The following is a 12,937-nucleotide window of genomic DNA, read 5'->3' as shown; positions in this document are numbered from 1 at the left end:
TTCCAAGCCAAGTTGCAATTAATTCAGTACTGGATCAGCAAATTTGTGGATGACACCAAGATTGGGGGTGTCATGGCTTGCAGTGGGATCTGGACCACTTGCAAAAAAAAAAAAAAAAACAGGCTGAAAAACTGCAGATGGAATTTAATATAGACAAAGGCAAGGTGTTGCACTTTAGTAGGACCAACCAGGATAGGTTACTGAGGAGTGGGAATACAGGTCCATAGTTCATTGAATGTGGATGATAGATGGACAGGGTCATAAGGAAAGCTTTTGGCATATTGGCCTTCAACATATCCCAACTCCTGTACTCATTGCTTTGATTTATGAAGTTGTACATGACATTGGTAAGGCCTAATTTGCAGTATTATGTGCAGTTTCGGTCACCTACCTACAAGGAAAGGTGTAAACAAGGTTGAAAGAGTACAGAGAAAAGAGCCCAGTGGCTCTAAGATCTACTATCATGAAGTGCTTTGAGAGGCACACATTAATGCCAGCACGTGGGCACATGGCCAAGTGGTTAAGGCATTGGACTAGCTACCTGAAGGTTGTGAGTTCGAGCCCCAGCTGAGGGAACGTGTTGTGTCCTTGAGCAAGGCACTTTTAATCACACATTGCTCTGCGACGACACTGGTCCCAAGCTGGATGGGTCCTAATGCCCTTCCCTTGGACAACATTGGTGTCGTGGAGAGGGGAGATTTGCAGCATGGGCAACTGCTGGTCTTCCATACAACCTTGCCCAGGCCTGCAACCTGGAGAGTGAAGACTTTCCAAGCACAGATCCGTGGTCTCGCAAGACTAACGGATGCCTTTATTATAATGCCAGCCTCCGAGACAACCTTGACCCATTGCAATTCTCCTACCATTGAAACAGGTTTCATGGCAGACACCATCTCCCTACCCAGACACTCATCTCTGAATGACACCTATATCAGACTGTTGGTTACTGACTACGATTCCAACTTGAATACAATAATTCCAAGCAAACTCATCACCAAAGTCCAGACCCTGGGAGTCTACACCACTCTCTGCAAATAGATCCTTGACTTCCAGTCTAACAGTCCACAATCAATAAGGACAGGTAGCAACACCTCAGCCATACTTATTCTAAACACTGATGGTCCACAAGGCTGCAACCTCCGTGCGCCACTGTACTCCCTGTGCAGTTGTGACCACTCTAATTCCATTTACAAGCTTGCAGAGGATACTGCTGCAGTGGGTCACATCTCAAATAACAATGTGTCAGAGTACAGGAAGGAGGTGGGCAGCTTAGTAACATGGTATCATGACAATAACATTTCTCAAGAAATCTTACCAACATCTCTACTTCCTCAGGAGGCTATGGAAACTTGACATGTTCCCAGTGACCGTACCCAATTACTTTTAGAAATCTACCATAGAAAGCAATCCTACCTGGATCATAACTGCTTTGGTTATGCAACTGCCCTATATTTGATTGAAAGAAACTGCTCAGAGTTGTGGACATAGCTCAGCACATCACAGAAACCAGTTCCAAGGAGTATATACTTCTCACTGCCTCGTAAAATGACCAGTATAATCAAATACATCACCCATTCTGGAATTGTTCTCTTCTCCCCTTTTCCATCAGACAGGAGGTACAAAATCTTGAAAGCACATGCCACCAGGCTCAAGGACAGCTTCTAGCTTGTTGTTATAAGATAATGAAATGGTTCCCTAGAATGATAAGATGGATCATTCTGGGTGGCGAAAGGGGAAGTTGGGGCCCCAGCAGATGGGATGTAATGCCCAAACAACTGGCTAGGGTGCAAGGTTGGATCACTCTGTATGTAAAGCTGATTTGAAGAGCTTGAGAGTGGTTTTGGGCAGGGCAATGAAATCTGGGCCCAGATCGAGTCGCTAGGTGGCGAAATCTGGGCCCGGAGGCTTTCAGAGCAGCAATGCCCAGATCCTAGTGCGAGGTACAATCCGCTGTTTAGACAATTTAAATTCCTGCCCAGATCGCAGGAGACAGCCAATTTTGCTCACTCTCCACGATCTTCATTTCCTCTCTCCAGGGTATCAGAGCCTTTTACTGTCCTGTTTGGTCAATTTAAACACGGTCCAGACAGACTGAAAAGACGGTGTCGGTTGGGACAAGAGCCAATTTCACTCATTCTCCGCAATGGTCATCTCCATGGTGTTGAGGCTATGAAGACTGCCCTGGCTGCTCTGCTCTATGCTCGCTAATATGATGAACTGATAAGTGAGGCTTTGGGCCTATTCCAGGGTTTGGATCTGAGGATTCAATTTTAGTTTGGAATGCTGTTGTTCGCTTTAATTGTTTTTATGATTTGTATTTCTTTTTCTTTCTTTCTCTTGCGCATCCAGAGTTGGTCTCTTATTTTTCTTTTTTTCTTTAATTGAGTTCTTTCAGGTTTCTTGCTTTGTGACTATCAGCGAGCAAGCAAGTCTCAAGGTTATGTAATTTATTCTTTGATCATAAGTGTACTTGAATCCTGAAACTTGACCCTTGAGCTCACAATCGACCACGTTATGATCTTTCACCTTATTGTTCACCTGCACTGCCCTTTATATCTGTTACCATATTTTTCCTTCATTGTTATTGTTTTACCTTGCTCTACCTCAGAGCACTGCATGAACTGCATGCAAGACAAACTTTTCACTGCATCGTGGTACATGTGAGAATAATAAACCAATTTCTAATTCAATACTAATAGCAATCCAAATCCTTGTTGTGCTGTTCATCAATTCATAGCAGTTAAAGCTCAGATTTTCATTACGAGCTCTGCAACATCTTAAATATTAATTCCTTCTCCCACCAGCACATTATGTACCGTTGCTGAAAAGCATGTTTAAAGCACTCTAACTGCAATTCATCCCCTATGAAATCTACCACCAGAAAAGTTTGAAAGGAACAGGTCTGAGAATGGTTTCCAAGTCAGAAACCAAAGATTGCTCATTGCTTATTTTTCTGTCAGTCTCTAATGTGGAGTTATTTCATGTAGAATTTAAGTACAATGCACTGAAGCAGCAGAAGGGATACTAAAGCGCGGGCTCTCTGGATGATAAAGACAATCAAAAACTTTAAAAGACCTGGAACAATTCCAGAACGGGTGATGTATTTGATTATACTGGTCATTTTACGAGGCAGTGAGAAGTATATACTCCTTGGAACTGGTTTCTGTGATGTGCTGAGCTGTGTCCACAACTCTGAGCAGTTTCTTGCAATCAAAAAGTGAGAATAGGAGACAAAAAAAATCCCAAAATCTCTCCTAGCATGTCAATAATAACCAAGTAATAAGAGGTAGGGAAGAACAATGTTATCTGAAGAGGTGAAGGGCAAAATCAGAATATAAATAATTACTTTCTATCAGTGTTTAATAAGGAAGCGTATTCTACAAGTGGTGATAATACTCAGGAGTATTTAAACGAGTTTGACAGGCAAATAGGAACCAGAGCATCCAGGTCAGAAAATAAAGTTTGAGAGGAAGGTAAATGTCATGGCCATTAAGTTTGTAAGGAAGGAAGGGCAGGGACAACATAATAAACACACTTCAATCTGCCTGTCCAATCTTGTCTATTGTAATGATAGGAGTATTAAGAATAGGGTGGTGAACCTACAGCATGATTCATTGCATGGATTTATGAGTTTGTGGCTATTACAGAGACTTGATTCAATGAGAGATAGGACCTCATGCTTAATGTTCTATGGTTTCAATGTTTTAGAAAAGATAAAGAAGGAAGTAGAAGCAACAAACACGAAGTACTGGAGGAACTCAGCAGGCCAAGTAGCATTTAGGAAAAGAGCACAGTCGAGGTTTCAACCCAAAACGTCAACCGTACATTTTTCCTAGATTTTTTCCTTCAGCATTTTGTGTGTGTTGCTCGGAATTCCAGCATCTGCAGGTTTTCTCTCATTTGTGAGGGAAGTAGAAGGGCAAGGGTGTTGCACTGTTAATCAGAGACAACACAGTTGCACTCAGAGGGTACATAATAGAGCTCATCTCAAGTCTAAATATATGAGGGGTGATTGATAAGTTCGTGGCCTAAGGTAGGAAGAGTCAATTTTAGAAAACCTAGCCCATTTATTTTTCAACATAGTCCCTCCTACGTTTACACACTTAGTTCAGCAGTCGCGGAGCATATGGATCCCCTCTTTGTAGAAGTCGGCGTCTTGGACCTCCAGAAAGTGGTCCACAGGAGATGAGTTATACAGCTCTCGTTACATGCACATGCAGGTCAGCTCTTTGAATGATTATACAGAAAGTTTTAAGTTAATAACTCACCTCCTTCTACCTTAGGCCACAAACTTATCAATCACCTCTGAGTTATTAACTGCTGAGTTATTAACTTCAAACTTTCTGCATAATCACTCAAAGAGCTGAACTGCACTGCATGTGCATGTAACGAGAGCTGTATAACTCATCTCCTTCTACCTTAGGCCACAAACTTATCAATCACCCCTGCTGTGGACCACTTTCTGGAGGTCCAAGACGCCAACTTCTACAAAGAAGGGATCCGTATGGTCCACGGCCACTGGACTGTGTAAATGTAGGAGGGGAGTACGTTGAAAAATAAATGTTCTAGGTTTTCTAAAATTGACTCCTTCTACCTTAGGCCATGAACTTACCAATCACCCCTCGTAAATAAAAATTTCAAAAATAAGATATGTGCTCTGATTGATTTATACTGCAATAACTACTAAAACAGTGAGGAACAGATATGCAGGCAGAATAGGGAAGGATGTGAAAACAGTAGGGTAGTTGTCATAGATAACTTCAACTTCCTCAATCTAGATTGGGTCCTCTTCAGCGCAAGAGGTTTAGGTGGGGCAGATTTGTCAGGTGCAACCAGAAGGGCTTCTAACATCGGTAGGTAGGGAGTCCAGCGAGAGGGTGGCTATACTGGATTTCATTTTTGAAAATGAGCTTGGCCAGGTGACTAACCTTTTCGTTGGAGAACATTGAGTAAACAGTGATCAAAACTCCTTTCAATCATCAATCTATGAGAGCTTAGTCACGAACCAGGGAGAGTTTAATGGGAACAAATTAAGATTTATGCAAACAGCTGTTATTGGGCAAATGTGCATCTGATATATGGTGGCTTTCAAAAGATCAGCTGCATAGAGTACAGGACAGGTATGTCCCAGTAAAGAGGAAGAACAAAGGATGGCAAGGTATGGAATCCTCGGATTACAAGACAGGTGGTGAATTTAGTCAAGAAATGAAAAGAAGGGTATGTAAGATTTAGGAGGCTAAAATCAATCAGGGCCACTGAGGATCATTATTGTCACCATCACGTGCTGTGTCTTATAACGTGGGCTCTTGTGGTCTTTGCCCATGATTGTCCTTGGCAATTTTTCTACAGATGCACTTTACCATTGCCTTCTTCTGGGCAGGGTCTTTACAAGATGGGTGACATCAGCGACAATCAATACTCTTCAGAGATTTTCTGCCTGGCATCATCGGTCGCATAGCCAGGACTTGCGATATGCACCAGCTGCTCATACGACCATCCACCACTGCTCCCAAGGCTTCACATGACCCTGGTCAAGGGCAGGTGGTCTAAGCAGGTGCTACACTTTGCTCAAGGGTGACCTGCAGACTAACAGAGGGTAGGAGCGCCTTACACTTCCTCTGGTAGAGATGCATCTCCACTGGCCATCCATGAGGATTAGAAAGAAGCTAAAAACAAACTCAAGAAGGCAATTCAAGAAGGCCAAGAGGGGCCATGAAACGTGCTTAGCAAATAGGATTAAAGAGAATCCCCTGGCATCTTACATCTGCTTGAAGAACAAAAGGATAACTATGGAGAGGGATGACCACTTAACGATAAAAGAGGGAACATATACTTGGAGGCAGGTGACAGGTAAAAGTCCTAAGTGAGTACTTTGCATCAGTATTTACAAAGGAGAAGAACATTCAGGAGACTGAGATCAGTATCAGGCATGTTGATATGCTAAGGTATTTTGCAATTAAGGAGGAGGTAGTATTGGGTCTCTTGAAGAACTTTGAAATGGCTAAGTCCCCAGGACCAGTTGGGATAACCTCAGTCTATTGAAAAATGCAACAGATGAGATCACTGGGGCTTCGACCAAGATCTTTATGTCCTTTCTAGCTAGTGGTGAGATCCCAGAAGTCAAGTGAATAGCAAATGTTGTTCTGTTATTGAAAGGAAATAAGGATAATACAATGAAAGGAAATTACAGTGGTATGAGAGACGATTTGGCTAAAGTAAATTGGAAGGAGATGCTGGCAGGGATGACAGCAGAGCAGCAATGGTGTGAGCCTCTGGGAAAATGAGGAAGGTGCAGGACAGATGAATTTCAAAAACGAAGAAATGTTCAAATGGCCGAATAGTTCAAGCATGGCTGACAAGGGAAGTGAAAGCTAATGTAAAAGCAAAAGAGAAAGCATACAATAAAGCAAAAATTAGTGGGAAGACAGAGGATTGGGAAGCTTTTAAAACCTGCAGAAAGAAACTAAAAGAATCATTGGAAGGGAAAAGATGAAATATAAAAGCAAGCCAGCAAACAGTATCAAAATGGATAGTAAAAGCTTTTTGTATGTAAAAATAAGAGAGAGATGAGAGTGGAGATAGGACTGCTAGAAAATGAGACGAGATAAATAATAATGGGGCCAGATGAACTAAATGAGTATTTTGCATCAGTTTTCACTGTGGAAGACACAGCAGTGTGCCAGATGTTGAAGGTGCGAAGGAAAAGAAGTGAGTGCAGTTACTGTTACAAGGGAGACGGTGTTCAAAAGGCTGGAAGAGCTAAGGGTACACAAGTCATCCGGGCCAGATGAACTGCACCCTCGGGTTCAGAAAGAGGTAGTGGTAGAGATTGTGGAGTGATTAGCAAAGATCTTTGAAAAATTATTGAACAGCAGAGGGACTTGGACCAGCTGGAAAAATGGGCTGAAAAATGGCAGGTGGAGTTTAATACAGACAAGTGTGAGGTATTGCACGTTGGAAGGACAAACCAAGGTAGAACATACAGGGTTAATGGTAAGGTACTGAGGAGTGCAGTAGAACAGAGGGATCTGGGAATACAGATACAAAATTCCCTAAAAGTGGCGTCACAGGTAGATAGGGTCGTAAAGAGAGCTTTTGGTACATTGGCCTTTATTAAGCAAAGTATTGAGTATAAGAGCTGGAATGTTATGATGAGGTTGTATAAGGCATTGGTGAGGGCAAATCTGGAGTATTGTGTTCAGTTTTGGTCACCAAATTACAGGAAGGATATAAATAAGGTTGAAGGAGTGCAGAGAAGGTTTACAAGGATGTTGCTGGGACTTGAGAAACTGAGTTACAGAGAAAGGTTGAATAGGTTAGGACTTTATTCCCTGGAGCATAGAAGAATGAGGGGAGATTTGATAGAGGTACATAAAATTATGATGGGTATAGATAGAGTGAATGCAAGCAGGCTTTTTCCACTGAGGCAAGGGGAGAAAAAAACCAGAGGACATGGGTTAAGGGTGAAGGGGGGAAAGTTTAAAGGGAACATTAGGGGGGGCTTCTTCACACAGAGAGTGGTGGGAGTATGGAATGAGCTGCCAGACGAGGTGGTAAAAGTGGGTTCTTTTTAACATTTAAGAATAAATTGGACAGATACATGGATGGGAGGTGTATGGAGGGATATGGTCCATGTGCAGGTCAGTGGGACTAGGCAGAAAATGGTTCGGCACAGCCAAGAAGAGCCAAAAGGCCTGTTTCTGTGTTGTAGTTTCTATGGTTCTGGCATGGTGCCAGAGGACTGGAAAATTGCAGATATCCCTCCACTCTTTAAGAAAGCAGGAAGGCAGCAGAAAGGAAATATAGACCAGTTAACCTGACCTCAGTGGTTGGGAACATGTTGAAGTCAATTATTAAGGATGAGATTATGGGTATTGCAGAGTACTTGGTGGCACAGGACAAGTCAGAACAAAGTCAGCATGGTTTCCTTCAGGGGAAAATCTTACCTGACAAACCTGTTGGAATTCTTGGTTTCCTTCAGGGGAAAATCTTACCTGAGAAACCTGTTGGAATTCTTTGAGGAGATGACAAGTAGGATAGATAAAGGGGATGCAGAGGATGTTGTATATTTGGACTTTCAGAAGGCCTTTGTCAAGGTGTCACACATGAAGCTGCTTACCAAGTTAAGAGCCCATGGTGTTACAGGAAAGTTACTTGCATGGTTAGAGCATTAGTTGATTGGTAGGGGATAGCCAATGGAAATAAAAGGATCCTTTTCTGGTTGGCTGACAGTGGCTAGTGGTGTACAGCAGAGGTTGGTGTTGGGACTGCTTCTTTTTATGTTGTACATCAATAATATAGATGATGCAATAAATGGCCTTGTTGCCAAATTTGCAGATGATACAAAGATTGGTGGAAGGGCAGGTGGTGTTGAGGAAACAGGTAGGCTTCAGAAAGACTTAAGACAGATTAGGAGAATGGGCAAGAAAGTGGCAAATGAAATACATTGTTGGAAAGTGCATGGTCATGCACTTTGGTAGTAGAAATAAATGTGCAGACTATTTTCTAAATGGGGAGAAACTCCAAAAACCTGAGATGAAAAGGGACTTGGGAGTCATTGAGCAGAACACCCTAAAGGTTAACTTGCAGGTGGAGTCAGTGGTGAGGAAGGCAAATGCAATGTCAGCATTGATTTCAAGAGGTCTAGAATACAGGAGCAGGGAAGCGATGCTGAGTCTTTATAAGGCACTGGTGAGGCCTCACCTTGAGTATTATGAACAGTTTTGGGCCCCTCTTCTGGCATTGGAGAGGGTCCAAAGGAGGTTCACAAGGATGATTCCAGGAATGAAAGGGTTATCATACGAGGAATGTTTGATGGATCTGAGTCTGTACTCGCTAAATTTAGAAGGATGAGGGGGGATCTCATTGAAACCTTTCGAATATTGAAAGGCCTGGACAGAGTAGATTTGGAAAGGATGTTTCCCTTGGTGGAGGAGTCTAGAACAGGAGGACACAGCCTCAGGATAGAGGGGGGTCCATTTAAAAGATGCAGAGAAATTTCTTTGGCCAGAGGGTGGTGAACTTGTGGGATTTGTTACCACAGGCACTGTGGAGGCCAAGTCATTGGCTGTATTTAAGGCAGAGCTTGATAGGTTCTTGATTGGACATGGCACCAAAGGTTATGGGGAGAAGGGTGGGGAGTAGGGCTCAGGAGGGGGAAGAAAGGATCGTGATTGAATGGCGGAGCAGACTCGATGAGCCAAATGGCCTAATTCTGCTCCTATGTCTTATGGTATTATAATCGTTACTATTGACCAATGAGTCTTATGTCAATGGTAACAAGGCTTCTTGGGAATAAGATTTATGAGTAATTGGAGAGCCACAGTTTCATTAAAACAGTCAGCATGGCTTTGTACAAGGCAAGTCATGTATTACTGACTCAAGTGAACTTTGAGGAAGCGACAAAGACGACTGATGAAGGCAGAGCTGTGGGTATTAACTACACTGATTTTTAGTAAAGCATTTGACAGTCTCTCATGGTAGGCTCAACCAGAAGACTGTGATGCATGGGATCTAAGATGACTTGCCTGTTTGGATTCAGAATTAGCATGATGGAGTAGCAGCGCTTTTACTGCTTCCAACTTGTTTTGAAAAATTACTTTTAAACACAATATTGCTTTATGAAGAGTTGTGCTAAAGCTACTAAAAAAGAAAAGGACCCTCCTGTAACTTTGGAATCTATTATGGAGACACTTCGGAAGCATAAAATTGAACTTTGGGAGGAGTTCCAACAACTCAGTGCTGAATTTAAAAGAATGGATGTAAAATTGGATTCTATTCAAAAAACTTTAAGCGAACACGATAAACAAATAAAAGAGAAAGGAGACACTTTGACAATGTTCGACGCGAAGATCTATGACCTGGAACAGATCTGTGATAAACAGTTAAAGGTTAATGAAACATTAAGACAGAAGATTACCAACTTAGAAAATAGAAACAGAAGAAATAATTTACGTATTCTGGGTTTTAAAGAGTCATTGGAAGGCAATCAGCCTTCGGAATTTTGTGCAAACCTTTTGGCTAATTTGCTTCCGAATATTTTAAAATCTCCACCTAAAATAGACCGAGCTCACAGATCGCCTGTACCAAGACCTCCTCCAGGAGGATGACCCCGTTCAGTGATAATTTGTCTCCCCGACTTTCAAACAAAGGAAGTTTTAATTCGTGAATCTTGTCGGAAAAGTATGATTGATTATGAAGACCAGAAGTTCAGAATTGTGGAAGATTTTTCACCTGAGATGTTGAATGAACGCTTAAAGTTTAAAAAAGTCATGTCGGAGCTGTATAATAAAGGTTTTAAACCCTCTCTTCACTACCCCACTCGTTTAGAATCATTTTGAAAAATGGCTCTCAGAAATAGTTCCGTTCGACTCAAGAGGTGCAGGATTTCTTGAGTGCCGAATCAATTTCAGAAGTTTAACTGTTCAATAACTCTTTACACAAATTTATGTTGCGTCTGCCTGATGGATCCTTTTTTTTTTAAGAATCAGCAGTCTAACCGTTCATTACTTTCTTTTATGAACAAATGTTCTTTTTTACTTTTGGTATACCTTCATATCTAATTTTTTTGTACTTTTATTTCCTTGTTTAGAAAATTAAGGATTTAATATTAGTAAGTTTTCTTTGAGTTAATACTTTCTAAGTTAATATGTTTTGAACTTTCATACTTCTAATATTTTATACTATATTTTTATGAGGTTTTTAAAAATATGATTAATTTTGCTCTGTTTTTTGTTGTGTCTTGTTGGAATGCAGTTTTGCCTTGAAATTTTTTTTTTGGAGCTCAGCCAGTAGATTGTTTTGGGAGGGAAATGGTAGGTTTAGCTGTCGACTGCCCTTTGGTCGACTTTCTCTCTTTGGTCGGGGGGTGGGGGTTGGTTTTCTTTTTTACTATCAGCTGTTTGGATCTCTTAGCTTCTTTTGTTGCTTGGTTACTTTATCTTAAAGTTCATTGTTTGGATTTAATATGTATTCCAGTGGTTTTTATTCAAACATCTCCTTTAAGCAATATTTAAAATGGACCATATTTTTAATTTACTTAGTTTTAATGTGAAAGGATTAAACCATCCTGTGAAACGTAATAAGATATTTAATTATATTAAGAAATTGAATGTCTGAATTTTTTTTTAAACAAGAAACACATGTTCGTAAATGTGATAACTTACATCTTTTCAGCTGTTGTAAGGGTTTATCTTTCCATTCCTCCTTTCAGGATAAGGCAAGAGGAGTTTTGATTCTTATAGACAATTCAGTTTCTTTCGTTCAACATAATGTAATGTCTGATACCAACGGGCGTTTTGTTATAGTGTCAGGGAAATTAGATAATAAATTAATGGTTTTTGCTAATTTGTATGCCCTGAATATAGATGATCCAGGCTTTTATGAACTTTTTTTCACTTTTACCAGATTTAAGTTTATATTCTTTGGTTTTAGGAGGAGACTCCAACTGTTGTTTAGATCCTGTTTTAGATCATTCTTCTTCTAAACGATTGACATATAGTAGATCTGCCTCCTTTATCCAATCTTTTCTAATGAAATGTGATATTGTTGATGTTTGGCGTTTATCCTAAAGGAATCCTAAAGATAAAGAGTACTCATTTTTTTCCTCATGTTCATCATACGTATTCCAGGATTGACTTTTTTTTTTGTTGATAGCCAATTGATTCCATTGGTTCGATCCTGTGAAAATAAAGAAATTGCTGTTTCAGATCATACTCCTGTGTTTTTATCTTTAAATCTTCCGGGTGTCTCCCAAATAAACAGATTCTGGCGTTTTCATCCAATTTTGTTATCAGATAAAGATTTTTTTTAATTTTTGCAGAGACAAATTATTCTCTTTTGAAGAGAATACACTAGAAGAGGCTTCTAGTCTTATTTTATGGGATGATTTTAAGGCTTATATTAGCGGTCCAATTATTTCTTTTACCGCAAGTCTTAAGAAAAAAGCTAAGGAGGAGAGAATTGAATTAGCCAATCAGTTGAAACAATTAGACCAAAAATACGCTTTGGCTCCATATCCTATTTTATATAAAAGACGTATTGAAATTAAAACTAAATATGATCTGCTCTTAACTTATCCAATTGAAATGCAAATTTTAAAAGCTAAAAGTCAGTTTTATGTTCATGGAGATTAGCTAACCAATTAAAGACCTTTATAGTTAAACGTCAAATTAAAGAAATTTGTAAAGCTAATGGTGATAAAACATTTGATCATTTAGAAATAAACGATGCTTTTAGAGAATTCTACTCTAAACTTTATAGTTCTGATCCTCCTAAAGATAATACTCTATTGAATAATTTTTTTAGATCGATTAAACATTCCTACATTTTCTGATGATATTCGAAAATTGTTGGATCAACCTATTTCTTATGAGGAAATTGCCGCGGTTGTTCACTCTTGGCACTCGGCTCCGGGTCCTGATGGATTTTCTGGAGAGTTTTATAAGGCTTTTTCCTCTTTGCTTATACATCGTTTATATTCAGTCCTTTCCAACTCTTTTAAATTAGGTAAGTTGCCACTATCTTTTTATGAAGCCTCTATTTTGCTTATTCTTAAAAAGAATAAGGACGCCATTGAATGCTCTTCTTATAGACCTATTTCCTTACTTAATGTTGATACTAAAATTTTATCTAAACTTTTGGTTCGTAGGATTGAAAATATTTTGCCATTTATTATCTCTGATGATCAGACTGGATTTATCAAAAATCAATACCCCCACTTTAATATTCTTCATTTATTGAATGTGATTTATTCTCCTTCTGAAGAGATTTCAGAAAGTGCAATATCCTTAGATGCTGAAAAAGCCTTTGATCGGGTTGAATGGAATTATTTATTTAAAACTTTAGAAAAATTTAACTTTGGGCCCGATTTTATTCAATGGATTAAATTACTTTATTTATCTCCCTTTGCTCAGGTTCTTACTAACTCTCAGTACTC

At 39.9% G+C, this 12,937-nt stretch overlaps 1 protein-coding gene across 3 annotated transcripts in view; it reads right to left on the bottom strand.

Annotated features, from left to right (window-relative positions):
* Window positions 1–12,937, bottom strand: part of LOC140193959 (lysophospholipid acyltransferase 2-like) — a 185,304-nt gene that overhangs the window by 71,058 nt on the left and 101,309 nt on the right. The gene's annotated exons all lie outside the window — the stretch shown is intronic.

This window comes from Mobula birostris, chromosome 2, assembly GCF_030028105.1.
Source record: "Mobula birostris isolate sMobBir1 chromosome 2, sMobBir1.hap1, whole genome shotgun sequence".
Classification (NCBI taxonomy): Eukaryota; Metazoa; Chordata; class Chondrichthyes; order Myliobatiformes; family Myliobatidae; genus Mobula; species Mobula birostris.
This window is presented reverse-complemented; position numbering and strand designations above follow the sequence as displayed.